The sequence below is a fragment of the Lytechinus pictus genome, chromosome 17 (assembly GCF_037042905.1).
Source record: "Lytechinus pictus isolate F3 Inbred chromosome 17, Lp3.0, whole genome shotgun sequence".
Classification (NCBI taxonomy): domain Eukaryota; kingdom Metazoa; phylum Echinodermata; class Echinoidea; order Temnopleuroida; family Toxopneustidae; genus Lytechinus; species Lytechinus pictus.
This window is the reverse complement of record NC_087261.1, coordinates 12,567,280-12,582,844: the sequence shown is the minus strand read 5'-3', so window position 1 is coordinate 12,582,844 and position 15,565 is coordinate 12,567,280. Positions and strand designations below refer to the sequence as shown.

The window sequence follows — 15,565 nt, the reverse complement described above, 5'->3', positions numbered from 1 at the left end:
ATTCAAAATGCCAGTGTTACGAGAAGATAACTTACATATATAATCAATTTGACATTTCCATGATAATTCATGATCAATGTAAAGACCAAGAAATTTGGTGGAATTAACTTGTTGCAAATTAACATTGTTTATAATTACATGGTCCGGCAAAGAATTCACAGAGTTACTGAAAAGCATAAAATTTGTTTTGTTTACATTGAGTGACAACTTATTTGCTTGAATCCATGTCTGAACAGACCGCAATTCCCTATTCAAAATGGTAAGTAGTAAATTAGGGTTACGGTGTGACAAAAAAAGGTTCGAGTCATCCGCGAAAAGAATAAATGATAGGTCATTCGATGAATTATTAAAATCATTAATATACAACAAGAAAAGCAGTGGGCCTAGGAGTGATCCTTGCGGTACACCGCAAGAAATAGTTTTCATTTGAGATTTATGGTCTTCTATTGAAACAAATTGTTTTCTGTTAGTTAGGTAACTCGTGAACCATTCCAAGGCCTTTCCACGCACACCATAATGTGATAACTTGTAAAGCAAAATATCATGATTAATCGTGTCAAAGGCCTTGGAAAGGTCCAGGAATACACCAACTGTGTGCAAAGAATTATCAATAGCATTTGCCACTTTGTGAATAAAAGAAAGTAAGGCGTGTACAGTGGAATGTTTTTTTCTAAAACCGAATTGGGAGTCGCATAAAATATGATTATCAGATAAGAAATTTGTCAAACGAGAATAGATTAATCTTTCTAGAATTTTAGACAGGGAAGTAAGGAGTGAAATTGGACGATAGTTGCTGACAATCCGTCTATCGCCTTTTTTAAACACTGGAACAACCTTGGCTACTTTCATATTTTGAGGAACCAGACCAGTTACCAAAGATTGGTTGAATATAAAAGTCAAGGGAGTTAAAATTTCATTAATGACACGTTTTATGACACAATTCGTAAGTTCGTCGCATCCAGGACTTTTCTTAGGTTTTAAATTATTTACAATATTTTTTATTTCAAATTCAGTGATCGGAGTAAGGAAAATGGTTTTAGGGTTGGGATTTTTTAGAAAGTATTGGAATCTTTTGTCAGGTTCAGGAATATTATGGCAAAGAGTCGCACCAATATCAACAAAATAGTTGTTAAACACGTCAGCCATATCTGCAGGATTAACAACCGTTACATTATTATTTATAATTTCTTTAGTGAATTCCTTCGATTTCTTTGTTTGTAAAACATTATTTATCACCTTCCATGTACTCGATGCATCATTTTTATACTTATTAAATTGATTAGCAAAATACTGTTTTTTAGCTAAACGTAACAGGGATGTAAGAACGTTCCGATAACGAACATATTTACGTTTTAAATGACTATTTTCAGGATTCTTTTTGTATTTACAATATAAATTGTTTTTACGATTTATTGACTTCAGGAGCGATTTAGAAACCCACGGAAGTCTTGGTATTTTTTTATAATTAGATCGGGAAAATTTTCTTAGCGGTATAGTTTCTTGATAAATCGACATAAATATGTCCATAAACTTGTCAAAACAAACATTAACGTCGTGAATATTGTATATTTCACTCCAGTCAACCAATTCCAGTCTCTCTCGAAGTCTAATAATATTGTCATCCGATAAGTCACGAAATGTATGTTTAATATTGTTATCTTTAGAGACTCTATCAAACACAATTTCAACAAATATTGGGAAATGGTCGGATATATCCGATACCAAGATGCCAGATGATATATGGGAAAAATCGTTAACAAAAATATTATCAATTAAGGTTGATGACGTATCTGTAATCCGTGTGGGTTTTGTTACTAATGGAATGAAAAAGTTGGATAACATCATATCTATAACTTCTTGATTACAGGGGGTATTACGATCTAACAAGTTCAAATTAAAATCTCCCATTATAAAAACCTTTTTATTATTCAAAACATGCATTGACAAAAGACTTTGAGCACAGTGTAAAAAATCATGGACACTACCTTTAGGGGGTCTGTATATTTCTCCAACAACTATTTGTTTTTTATCAGGTAATTCTATTTGGATAAATATGCATTCAATAACCTCAGACATCACATAAAGCTCGGTAAGTTCATTGACTTTCAAGTTATTTGATACATAAAACCCAACCCCGCCTCCTCTTTTGTGTTCCCGATTGTTTGTATAAAAAGTAAAGCCGTCAATGGTTACGAAGGATCGCTGCTGGTCATTCAACCACGTTTCAGAAAATCCGATAACGTAATATCCATAACAAAGTTGCTCAATGAATGTCTGAAATTGGTCGATCTTTTTATTAATGCTTCTTATATTATGATGGAGGAGAAAGAGTTTATTTTTTGAATTGCGGGAATTTACAACAGTATCGTACTCAGAGAAGTATTTGGTACATATGGAGTGTATAGAACGATCTTCAGGATGGAAATCAAATTGGAGTTCTGGCATTTCCAGGTTTAAGTAACGCTGGAAGTGGCCATTATCATTTAAATCAATATTATGTTCATCCATAAGGAATTACGAGATAACTGTAGAAAATAGAGTGAGGATTCCTGTTATGTATAAAAGTAGAAAAAGATGCATTGCTTACTATTGATAAAACGCACTGGCTGAGCAAATTATAGAGTGGCAAATGATGTACAAGAATGTAAAACAAGTCAATTACAGAATTAATTAAAGTAAGGTGATATTCGAATATCACAAAAAGTAACCAAGCAAACATAAACGATTTGCTTCTATAATCATTGGCTATTTGCAACCACCAAAGTATAAAGAGATAACAAGTCATTACAATGAGGTAATTAAAAGAATTGCATAACAATCATTGAAAATATTCAGAAGGTCAACAAAATGAGATAACTACTTTTGCATACTATGGCGACAGTATCTTCAATTTAACCTGAGAATGCATGTGAGCAAAATAGTAAAGGAGTATGAAATGCAGTAAAATATTGTGAAGACCATAGAGCAATAATTCAAAGCAAATTACATACAATTTCCAAGAAAACCCAGTCATTTTAAATCGAAACCATCACTTATGTTATAAATAATGATACTTCTATCTTGGTTTAGTTTTGGATTAAACAATGAAAATTGGCCGAGCAAGGCTGACAAAAATGAAATAAAATATCAAGCTGTCGTGCTCTTTGAATGTCATATAGCAGAAAATTGAAGACTAAAAGGAAAACCGAGTTTCTCCTCGAGGTTGATTTTTAGTGATATAAAATGAATTGATTGATTAAATGCAGTTTCATGGACTAAAATGAAATAGTCAAATCAGATCCTAAAATGCTTTTAAGGAAAAAACCCATGAGGGCAAAAACATCAGTGTGAAAAGTAGCACTCATTTGGTATATATTTGAAATGCAAATAAAAACCACAAACTCAGCATGAAATATTTTTCTTCTCCATTTCAAATATATGGGAATGACCAAGAATTAAAAAACTCAAGTAAGGATATTCATATAAGTCAATATGCTAAAGTTATGAGTGAGTTCTTTTTAGGTGAAAAAAGGAAAGGACCCATTCGCAAAAACAACTGGAATTAAAGAAAATTTCCTTTGAGTGGAAGAATCTGTATACCATGAAATATTGTGAACCAGTATAACAACGTTGTACAATATCCTCAGATTGATATGTCCTTTAATGATATTAAAATAAATAAAATTAAAATAATCTGTTTAGAAAAACCAAATTGTTAATTCACTGAATGTATTTGATATGAAATTAATTGCATATCAAATGCAATGTTAAAGGCTAAAATAAGATAGCAAATCACAATCTAACTTATATTTAAGCAAAAGCTCATGGGAGCAGACCGTCAGAATATAAGCCTAAGGTAGACAATATCTCATGGTAGATATCTGAAATACAAAGTAACACTATACGCAGCTACATGACTGTGTAGGCAGGATCAATATCTAATTCTTCTCTTTATTATTATGGGTTGGAGGGACTACGATATAGAATTTCGGCACCGATTTCATGCCACAGGGGGTTCCTGGGCGGAGATAAACGGGGAGTTGTGGCTCCTCCACGTAGTAGGGGGTGGTGTTCGGCAAGGGGCCCTGCCCCCATTCATCAACAGTGGGTAAACAAAGAGGGCAAACGCCCAGGCGTGCCGGCTGCAAATCTCGAGGTATGAGTCAATAATGTTTCAAGCGGCATTTTTGTTGGCTTTCTTTGGCTTCTTGAGGGTTGGAGAATTCACGGTTCAGAGTCAGAGTGGTGATGGGAGGAAGATATTGGCTATAGATGATATCCAATGGGGTCAGGAAGAAAATTCACAATTCATGTTGGTACAGATTAGATTTTCAAAGACAGACCAATACGGGAGGGGTACCACGCTTAAAATCAAAGAAAATAAGACAGGGCACATGCCCTGTCAAGGCTATGGAGACGTACTTACGGGTACGGCCTAAAGGGAGAGGGCCACTTTTCTGCTATATGAATGGCTCCCCCCTTTCCAGGTATCAGTTCAATGCAGTATTGAAGAAGGCACTGTTTGTGTCGGGGGTCGGGGCTAACCAATATGGAACACACTCCTTTCGCATTGGGGCAGCCACAATGGCAGCCCTAAAGGGTATACCTCCCGAGCAAATTATGACCATGGGTAGATGGCGTAGTGATGCCTATCTACGTTACATAAGGTGACCTATTGCGACATTGTAACTACCACAGCTAACTATGTGGGAAGGTTATGTAAGCTATGGGCAAACAATTATGGATGGTTCCTGTGGTTACTACTCAGGAGGCATCCCTTACAAAAAATTCCTGCAGTACTTTAGTGGTACTCTGTTGTACCTGTGTGATACTTCTGTCATACACGACGGTACCTCAGAATTACCACAGGACTTCTGTGGTATCACTCTGTGATAGTTCTGTCATACTTCTGTGGTACAGGAAAATATGAAAATTTCCTGCAATACCTTAATGGTACTCTGTCGTACCTGTGTGATACTTCTGTTGTACAAAACTGTATATAGAATTACAACAGGACTTCTGTGGTATCACTCTGTGATAGTTCTGTCATACTTCTGTGGTACAGGAAAATATGAAAATTTCATGCAATACCTTAATGGTACTCTGTCGTACCTGTGTGATACTGCTGTTGTACAAAACTGTATATAGAATTACAACAGGACTTCTGTGGTATCACTCTGTGATAGTTCTGTCATACTTCTGTGGTACATAAAAATATGAAAATTTCATGCAATACCTTAATGGTACTCTGTCGTACCTGTGTGATACTTCTGTTGTACAAAACTGTATAAGGAATTACTACAGGACTCCTGTGGTATCACTCTGTGATAGTTCTACTTCTGTGGTACATAAAAATATGAAAATTTCATGCAATACCTTAATGGTACTCTGTCGTACCTGTGTAATACTTCTGTTGTACATAACTGTATACAATATCACTCTGTGATAGTTATGTCGTACTTCTGTTGTACATGAAAATTCTAAAATATCCTGCAGTACTTCTATGACAACCCTGCGATACTTCTGTTGTATATGAACATTTTTTTAATTTCCTGCAGTACTCCTATTACTAAGCACTTCTATGGAAACCCTGTGATACTTCTGTGGTACATGAACATTTTGAAATTTCCTGCAGTACTCGATCCTATTAAAGACACTTCTATGAAAACCCTGTGATACTTCTGTGGTAAATGAAAATTTTGAAATTTCCTGCAGGACTCAATATAGGCACTTCTAAAATTCTATGGCAACCCCAGTGCTATACTTTCAAAATTTCCTGCGGTACTTCTCATGCAGCCACCCCAGAAATATGACTGAAACTGTATCACAGACGCTACTGGTGTATTTTCTGTGGTACAGTACATGAACAAATTAGTTTCCTTCAGTACTTGTATGGAAGCCCTGTTTGTACCACAGACTAATTTTTTTATTTCCAGTGAGGGATTTATCTTTTTTTTCAGTTTCGGGAGAGGTCAGTAGCGTATTGAGTCTTATATTTTTAGAAGGCCATATGGCTTAAAAGGGCACCATTCATTTTAAAAAGTACAATTTTTTATATGAAAATTTAATTTTGTGATAGCTAGATTGTGACATATAGGCCCTATTTCAAAATTATATTTCACCCTGTCCCATTGTGTAGGTCTATATCAGCGAGGGGGGGGGTTATGCCTACTGAGACTCAGAGGTTTTAAGTTTGATAGCTTCTATTTCTACGAGAAAGGGTACTATACGTACTAGATCAAAACTAGGAGCAAAGCGCGAACTGAAAAATGCGAAAAATTATCGACCCCAAAATGGGCAACTTATATTTTGAGGACTATTGTTCGTTTTCAGGGTTATTTCTTTTTCATGCGCTCTTATAAATTTCAATTATCATTTTTGTTTTGTTTGTTCGCCACTTATTTTTCATAAAAAACAGGATGAATAATAAAAAAATGACTATATTTAAAAGGGTACGTGTTGAAATATACAGGACACACCTAACACTCTTAGAGCTTAATGGTTGTGAGGAAGCCGGGTTGAATTTCAAAGAGATATTGTAATGAATAAAAATATAAGCATGAACGTATTATTCTACTTCATCCATCTCTTTCTAACAATACAAGAAAATAATTGAAGGGGAGGTCAACGCTAGAGATAATCAATAAATAGAGTAAAATTCACAAAACAAAATGCTTAAAATTTATTCAAAATCGGATGACAAATAACGAAGTTAAGTTGAATTTTAAGGATTTGCAATATTCCCATGAAACAGTTTTATTTAGGCATGTCTCATGAATATTCATTAGGTGGGCTGATGATGTCATATCCCATGTTCTTTTGTACAATATATGAAATTAGATTTATTCAACATATTTCTACCAAGAACTTAAACAATTGGAATGACGACTAATTAACCGCATTAGTTATTTAATGCAGCAACTTTACAATGGGGACACATTATTTACACATGTATTGAAAAAATAGATAATCATAATTTCATATCTAACATTAAAAAAGAAAAATGGGAATGTCACATCATCAGCCCACCAAATGAATATTCATGACGATGTGCACACTATCTGTTTTCACAAAATATTGATAAACAATTAACATAAGAAAGTTCAGCGTTGAATGTTGATTAAAAAATAAATCTCAGTTAAAATGCTATCTAAGATTTTGTTTTACACGTTTCATAACCAAGTTTTAATGCGATTCTGGCCCCTTAAAGTTTTTATTGCGAGAAAATACATTTTTCCAAGTTTCCCATCTATTTTTTTATTTATTTATTTTTAGTAAAAAGGACCTATTTTCTTACAAATATATTATTATAAATAAAATTACTTCAATATTTGTTCTCCTATTCACAATATTTTTTACAGGTGGAATAGGATAAACTAAAAATAGGATATTTAATTTCCATTTTAAGGCCTATTTTTTGCTTTATATCCCCGGTTTATATCTTTGCCACCTTGCAATATGTTAGCCAGGCTGGTTTATATCTATTTCTTTTTAAATCAAATAAATTTGGATATTTTCAATCTATTTTTATGATGCGAAGCTATATATAGTTTGTAAATATGTTTTTTAATTGCAAGAACAATCTTGTATCTCTGTTCACATATGATGGCAGTTTATTTTGCTTCTTTTTTTCTAATTTGTATGAAGTTTGTATCTATATATTTTCAAACTATTTTCCATCCTTAAAGTGTCACAACCGATATCATATTATTTTTTACCTCGTTGGCAAAGTTATTATCTTTTCTTATGTTTCGCTTCAAAATGGTATCTTTATATTTGCTTGTCTTGCTCCTCCACCCCTTATCAAAATACCCTGCCGGCACTTGATCTAAGATTATTTTCTTTTACTACTTGAACCTTATAAAGGGATCTTTCCTTCGATCGCAAGAAAGGATAAAATGTGTGTTTTTGAAAAGAAATAAAATTAAAAATACATAGGATTGGAGCTGTGATTTTCCTCATTGCTTTCTTTGTCATCCTACTTGCATACTAGTAGGCCTATATAACATATTTTCAGTAAAATTGTGAGACATGTTTTTAAATCCTATCCTTATATTAAAAAAAAGAATAAAGAGAAAGAAAAAAATTAAAAGACATAGAAAAGAAAAAGAAAGGAAGAAGAAATAAATATTTGAATTTTACTTTATTCAATTCCTTTACGCTAATAATATGATATATAAATGATGGCGAAAATAGTCAAATTGTCTGGTTGCCAAGTAAAAAGTAAGACCCCCCCCCCCCCCCCCCCTCCGAGCTCCCCGTACAAACGCACGGACTGTACCGTATACGTGTTTCCGGTTCCGCCATTTGAAAAAAAACGTTCGTAACTGCTCAGCTGAACCCGAAGCTTGATGAAGAAGGCCGTCAATATTTCAACAAAAACTAACAGAATATGGATCAGATTCGGACAACGACTTCTTAAGACATTCACACAACAGGCTAAACAGTAAGTTAGATCAATTTTTCGTAGTTTGGCGCGGCATGCACTTAAATTTCTTTGACTTTTTAATCATTACCGTACGGCCACTGCACTGCCGTTGTTCCCGATCGCTTATCGGGTGGGGGCTGATCTGCGGTGTGCGCGGCCGGGGACGGCCAACGGCTGGCTAAGTTAGTAGTATATTGATGGCGGCGGTGAGGATGTTTGTATTGTCATGATTGTAGCCAGGTCAGGGGTGGGCGCTAATGCAGTTTCGCACCGGCCGATTAATACCAGCATACCTCATCACCAATATTTGTTCCCAAATGTCATGACAAGTCTCTCAGTCACATTTGAAGTCAATATATCCACCACTTTTCAAAATATCGTGATCGGGAATGGCTGTAGGCCTAGCCAGGCGGCTTCTACTGTTCTAGAGAGTGAAAATCATTTACTAACGTAACTTCGTAAGGTCACTCTCATATGAAGCCAGGGATCCTTTCTCATATACCCACACAGAGGAAGCCAAAAATTGAAACTTTCACCCCCGGCCCCGAGATTTCTACTTTCCTTCTAAAAGATCTAGCCTAACGTTAGACCTAAATCATGTACATGGGATAAAACTTAATTTCCAACATTTCTACGCTCTCGTCGTTATTTTTGAAGAAGAAATTCATTCCAAAAAATGCGAAAAATATCATGATTAGACGGAAGAGACTTGCCCGATGTTTACGCCGCCATCTTGTTTTCTATTGTTCTTCGCCAACGTTACAGACGCGAACTTCGAGACCATGAACTCGATCTGATATTCTGAGTGACAGAGGTGGGATTTTATGGGGGTGGGGAATATAAAATTCATGCAACATCTTGATTTTTAAAAAGAATTAAAACTAATATTCTTACTTTACACAAAGTTTCATTTAGTTCCATGCTTTTATCAGTCTCAAAATTGGTGATTTAGAGCCAACATGAAGTTCCTCACACATATTTATAATTCGCTGCCGATTTCAAAACATTGCATGCGGATGCAATATTCGCGAGATACCGGGCCTGGTCTGACCCGACCGACCTCACACGCATGCGATGTATTGAATATTGATACGTGTGAGAAACTTCATGTTGGCTCTAAATCATCAATTTTGAGACGGATAGAGGCATGGAGAAGAACTGAAACTTTGTGTGCAGGAAGAATATTAGTTTTAATTTTTTTAAAGAGCGTGATGTTGCATGAATTTGATATCCCCCCCCCCATAAGATCCCACTTTTTGTCACTCGGAATATCAGATCGGCAGATCCAGTTCACGGTCTCAAAGTTTGGGTAGGTGGAGCGTAGTGTAGCAATAGTGAAGTGGAGTGGAGCCTGCACAAACTTCACTCGAGGTAGGCAATCCCACAAATTTAAAAGAGGTTTCTATAAAATCAAGTCCGGCCTTCTATGAACATGACAAACTTACGAAAAGATGTGAAGTCAATTCACCCTAAATATCATCAATATCCCTCAAATAGCTTCATTTAAGCACTAATTTCTCTTCCGGTTGATAAAATATGGATCCGTCTTTAATTTCCAAAATTGTTCGTCTAACTAGCTAAAGGACGCATGTTTTATCTACATATTAAAGACACTACATAGAAAAGACTAGGCACAAAGACTATTATACATGTAAATCGATGCAAAGCATTACGCGATGTCGGCAAAGTGCCCAATCTTCTTATTGTAAAGACTTTAGCGACAATAACAGACTGTGAGTAAGGTTAAAATGCTCCTCTACTTTTAATGTTTTCATTAGTGCTGTTGTCGGGAACAAAAATCCATGTCGACATGTCGCTTAAAAATTAATCCCGACATCGACAATGTCGACATGAAAAAGGGACCGTAATTTAGCCTGGGCTCCCTAACATAAAAAAAACGCATTCGATCGTGGAACAACACTCTCAATCAAATATATTCACCTTGACACGAGTGATATCCCCACACTAGATCTATATAATACAGGCTCAGTTCGGGAATTGAGCTTCCAAAATCACCGATTTAATCCACATTTTTTTTCTGGAGAATCAAGTTTTTGTACCAGGATCCGGTTTCGAAAGCATTGCTCAATAACACTCGTAGCCAATTTGAGAATCACCAATTACAACAGTGATCATTGCTGCAAACGCAAGCTCCTCAATTTGACAATGAAAAGTAATGAAAATCGACCGATAATTTCAGTATCACTTCCGCGGCGATCCGTGCAACGATCTCCAAACGAATGAAGGGAAGTTTTCTGTGACTTCGGGATATGAAGTAAGCGCTCAATTGCGGCAGTCACAACTTTGACAAAAACACGTGTTCGCTGCTGCTCACGTTTATGTGAAAAGTAATGCATTGAGGAGCAACGTATTATCAAGCACGGTGAATAGCGCGCGATGGGTACATATTTCCGTGGATGGGTACGGTGAATGCTACTCTCGCTATAACGGGATATCGAGGGCGGCTCGATCGGGCAGGCCGGCCCTGCACTGACGTATTTCTACTGCCGCACAGCTCGCAGATATTCTTTTTTCATTTAATGCGCTGCTAAGCTGAATAAACCTTTTAATCGCGCCAATTACTGTGGATAAATGCTTCTAACTTTTCAGCTAATCTTTACACTCGTGATTGTAGGCTAGACCCCTTTTTATTTTATGTTTACATGTCGATGTGGGTGCGTGCATGTCGACATGTCGGAATTTTGAAAATCCTTCGTATGTCGACATCAATGTCGATATGAGGCCTATCGACAACAGCACTAGTTTTCATTGATTTTATGTTGAATATTATTAAAGAATATGACTCTTTGCACCTGAATTGTAACACTGAAATATGGAAATGAAGAAGTTTTATCATGTATTTTTATTACATCATGTATTTGTATTAACCTGCAAATAAAATTTTACTATGTCACTCAAATTCATTTCATTTCATTAAAGATTCAAAGAGGGATCTCTGGATGATCGAGCAGCAAGTCCAGCATTATGTGGGAAAGATACTACAGGTGTACACAGAAAAGGCCATGTTCTTGTACAAGACACGGTTGGAGTTCATAAAAGGTGATTATATAGGCATTCACTTCAGTAGATATTATAATTACAAAATTAAGCAGATTGTATTCATGCAGTGGCATACAGTGTAATCCTTGTTAGAAGATGTAGAGTTATTCTTCATTGTTTTATTAAAGAGTTTCAATATGTGCTTATGACAATTTGTTTGCATTATAAATTGTTTGTCACTCTTCGGCTTAGTTTGCTTTTATAAGCAAGAATATGCTAAGAGAGATAGCCGCAAGGACCTCATTATCCGATAGATATGTACTTGTGAAAAGAGATCTAGATGGGGGCAAAACACCTTATTTCTTGTATTTTTATGTTGTTCATGTTATCGTAATGGTATGTGTTTTTTTTTCTACAGATTAAGCTGCCTCGTGCTATACAGACTTGGATAAAAACAAGCTGTCCAATGAATGGTGACTACTCAAGAGGAGCCAGAAAGTCAACTAAAGCCAGGGTATTTTGGGAGTTGATATGGCCGGGGAAGGGGGGAGGGGGGGTTTCCAGGCCCCCCCCCCCCCCTTCCTTGAGATCTTGACCGCACAATCGCGTCTAACATTGGCACATGGGTTGTCTAGGGCATAATTTACAAAATTAAATTGTAAATTATTTCACGCAAATTGTTAGTAAGTGATAATACTAATTTATGCGTAATTAGAATACAAAATCATACTTTTTCCTCTATTGCATTGACTTTGTACACAAAATCACGTTTTTGAGCAATTTTTGGTATGACATGTACTTACATAATGTCACGTTATTACAGAACCACGTACCGGGTGACACAAGATTGGTCTCAAAAGATGCACAAGACTAGAAAGAGGCATGTTTTAAAAAAATTGTGCGACAGCATGGTCGCAAAATTTTTGGAAGGGGGGGGGTCAAATTGGTCCAATTTAACTAAGGGTTAATAACTGGGAGGCTGTTAGCTGCCTTTTTACTTTCAAGTCTTGCACATCTTTTGAGACCAAATTTGTGATGCCTGGGTACGCTGTTCCGAAATTTCGCAACATTTTTATGTATTAATCCAACACAAATACTGTTTCTTGCTAAAAATTCACAATTAGTATACCAGTAATATACATTTATCAAGTCAAATTATTTAATTACATTTATAATCATAAAAGCTTTGATAAAGTATAAAAAAAAACAAAGAGTTGTATGTAGGCCTGGGACTTTCGGGTTTTTTCTCTTCGGGTACCCGTGGTAATTTTCGGGTGGGTACCTGAAAATCATGTCACTTGAAATATGACTGGTGGAAACACCCCATAGGTGACGTCATCAAGCCAATGCGATGCAAGCCAATTTATGAATGAAAATATAGTAAGCATGCGCATTGCAAGCCTCCTGTGCCCCACGCAGTATTCCATCGAAACAAGTTTCAATACTCTGTCACCTCGTACCAAAATCGACCTAGAATTCCACTTTCCTATATATCATATGAATTATAAAAGGTTTTCTCACCGATACTGCACAGGTAAGCAAATTTTTATTCTTGCTTTTCCGTCAAAATCTTACGAAGTAGCATCGATATTACATCGTGTTCGTGAGTTTGTATCGCTACGTGAACAAAGTCAATTGATTTCCGGGTTTCGGAGCGTCAAATGCGCCAGCCAATCACGATTGTGTTCCCATTTTCGGTTTATGATGAACTAAAAATGGTAACAAGAACGTGATTGGCTGGTGCTTCGTAGGTCGATTTTGGTATGAGGTGACAGAGTATTGCAGACTTGTTTTGACGTAATACTGCGTGGGGCTGAGGCTTGCAATGCGCATGCTTACTATATTTTCATTCATAAATTGGTTTGCGTCGCAGTGGCTGGATGACGTCACTGCGCTGCAAAAGAAACATGGCGATGATTGAACGATCTCGGTCACATCATCATCACTTGAAAACTTGTATATTTATGGATATTTAGAGGGTAATTGGTGAAATTCAAAATAAGGCTTGTGTACTTTTGTAATGAGTTACAATCATGTCTTACACTACGCAATACAAATCAAATACATGTACATTATACTGGTGAGCAATTTTCGGGTATCGGGTATTGATTTTTCTACTCGGGTACCCGGGTTTTAGTCCCAGCCCTAGTTGTATGAAAATTTTCAAAAATAATGAAAGGTAAAAGAAAACAAGATTACAATGTCCATTGCAAGGGGGCTAGTCTAGCTATTCAGGATAATTGGGATTTTATTCAGTTTTTAATTGACATAACATTATGACAAGATCCCTCCAGTTAGTGTATAAACAGCACATGGCCATGATTGAAATTCATATAACATTAAAGTATGCAAACCAGGCAGCTACATGTACATGTATTGTAGGACTCACTGCTTGTCAATTCTATTGTCTGCCAGGGTCAAGTGACATACAGTGCACATGTATAACATGTGTGAAAGTACATAAGAAAATCAGCTTTTTATTTTTGTACTGTAACATTGGGTGAACTGGTGATCACTTTGGATATGATGCTCTTCATATTGGTTTATTTTATGTATATGAATTTTTGGATAATCATTAAGAATTAAAGCCATTTACTTAATATATGGAAGCATAAGCCCATCAAAGAACAGAATTATGTCATGTACAGCTAATTCATTTTGCGTGATATTACAATTGTAATTGTTTACTTGAGCAAGTAATTTGAATTGCTGCATGACCTAAACAATGACATGTTCCAATTCGAATAGTAACATGACCTAAAGAAGAGTTACTCCACCTCGATTGAGAGTGCTTATGTTAAATAATTGATGTTGCTACTTCAAATAATTGAGGTCAATCAAATTGGTCATAATTATTCAAGTCAATTTTGAGCTATATGTCATAATTAATTAGGTCATATACTAATTGAAATTACTAAATGACTCGAGTAGGTATGAATTCACATTGCCACATGACCTTAATTATTTTATGTAGCAACATCAAGTATTGAACGTCATTTAGTTATCAATTATGACATGTAGCAAATCAAATTACATGCCGCAATTTCGTGTTTATGATGGGCTCATGCTTACATTCATATATAACCCTTCAATACGTAGTTGGAGCAATTCTTAGACAAGAAGACTGTGTAAAATGATATGCCTATTCAATGTCAAAAAGGTTAATGTCTCAATAGATTTGATCTACGTTTTGGCAAAGTAATCTTATGTAAATATTTTTTCTAACCTATGGTGAACGTTCTAAATCATGTGAAATTCATTCAAAAATATCTTTCAGTATTTATGGACTTAAGTGAATTCTGAGCAAAATGAAGTGATTATGATTACGTTCATGTACTTTAAGTTTATACTGGTGATCAACACATCATAATTTCATCCCTTACTGTATGTGCACCATGCATTATCTGTACATGCAGAAGTGGTTATCCATTGTTTCATAACATGGTTGAGTAAAGGATGTTCTGCTTTTAGTATTAAGCCAATCGGGTGTTGACAAGAAGGGGAAAATGCAATTGCTCAGCTATTACAGTTTTTTTTGCAACCATAATACTGGTTAAGCCTTGGTCACATTCGCCGGCTCGTGGCCTTACGTCGAGTCAAAATTAACAGTCTTAATCATCCTTGTACCAGCTACTACCAGCTACACGTGGGTGGTTTGTACAGGAATACCTAAAACTGCTGATTTTGTCTCGCCGTAAGGCAACCGGTCAAGGAATGTGACCAAGGTATTAATAATAATCGCTTATTGTTGTGTTAGAGGGAAGGATTCTGGGTCGAATCTAGCTTTCTTTATGTGATCTCAAAATGGCAGCAATGTATGAATAGTGAAAGTAGTTCATGTGGCATCTCAATGTTCATGGATATAAATCTTTGTACATGTCTTATCCTAAAGATGAAATGTTACTGCATTATTCTAGCAGTCATTTATGATATCAAAGATGTTCTATACTGTGCATAGTACAGCTCATACATAATAAAGGTATGTGAATATGCTTTTAACGTCTTTGCAAATTTGTGGGTTTTTTCACGCCTCTTTTCATTAGTCAAGATGTCAAAGTTGTTGTGCTGGATCACAGGAAATTCTTACAAACTACTACGCCTAACAAACCAGTGCAGGACGGTGTCGTGAGAAAATCGCACAGACTACTACAGGACAAT

The 15,565-nt window shown here is 35.9% G+C and overlaps 1 long non-coding RNA gene across 1 annotated transcript; it reads left to right on the top strand.

Moving 5' to 3' along the window:
* Positions 1–8,278: 8,278 nt before the first annotated feature.
* On the top strand, positions 8,279–15,406 carry LOC135157267 (uncharacterized). Its single transcript, XR_010296280.1, has 3 exons — positions 8,279–8,425; positions 11,348–11,467; positions 11,826–15,406. It is a non-coding gene; the product is annotated as an uncharacterized LOC135157267 (long non-coding RNA).
* The last annotated feature ends 159 nt before the right edge of the window (positions 15,407–15,565 follow it).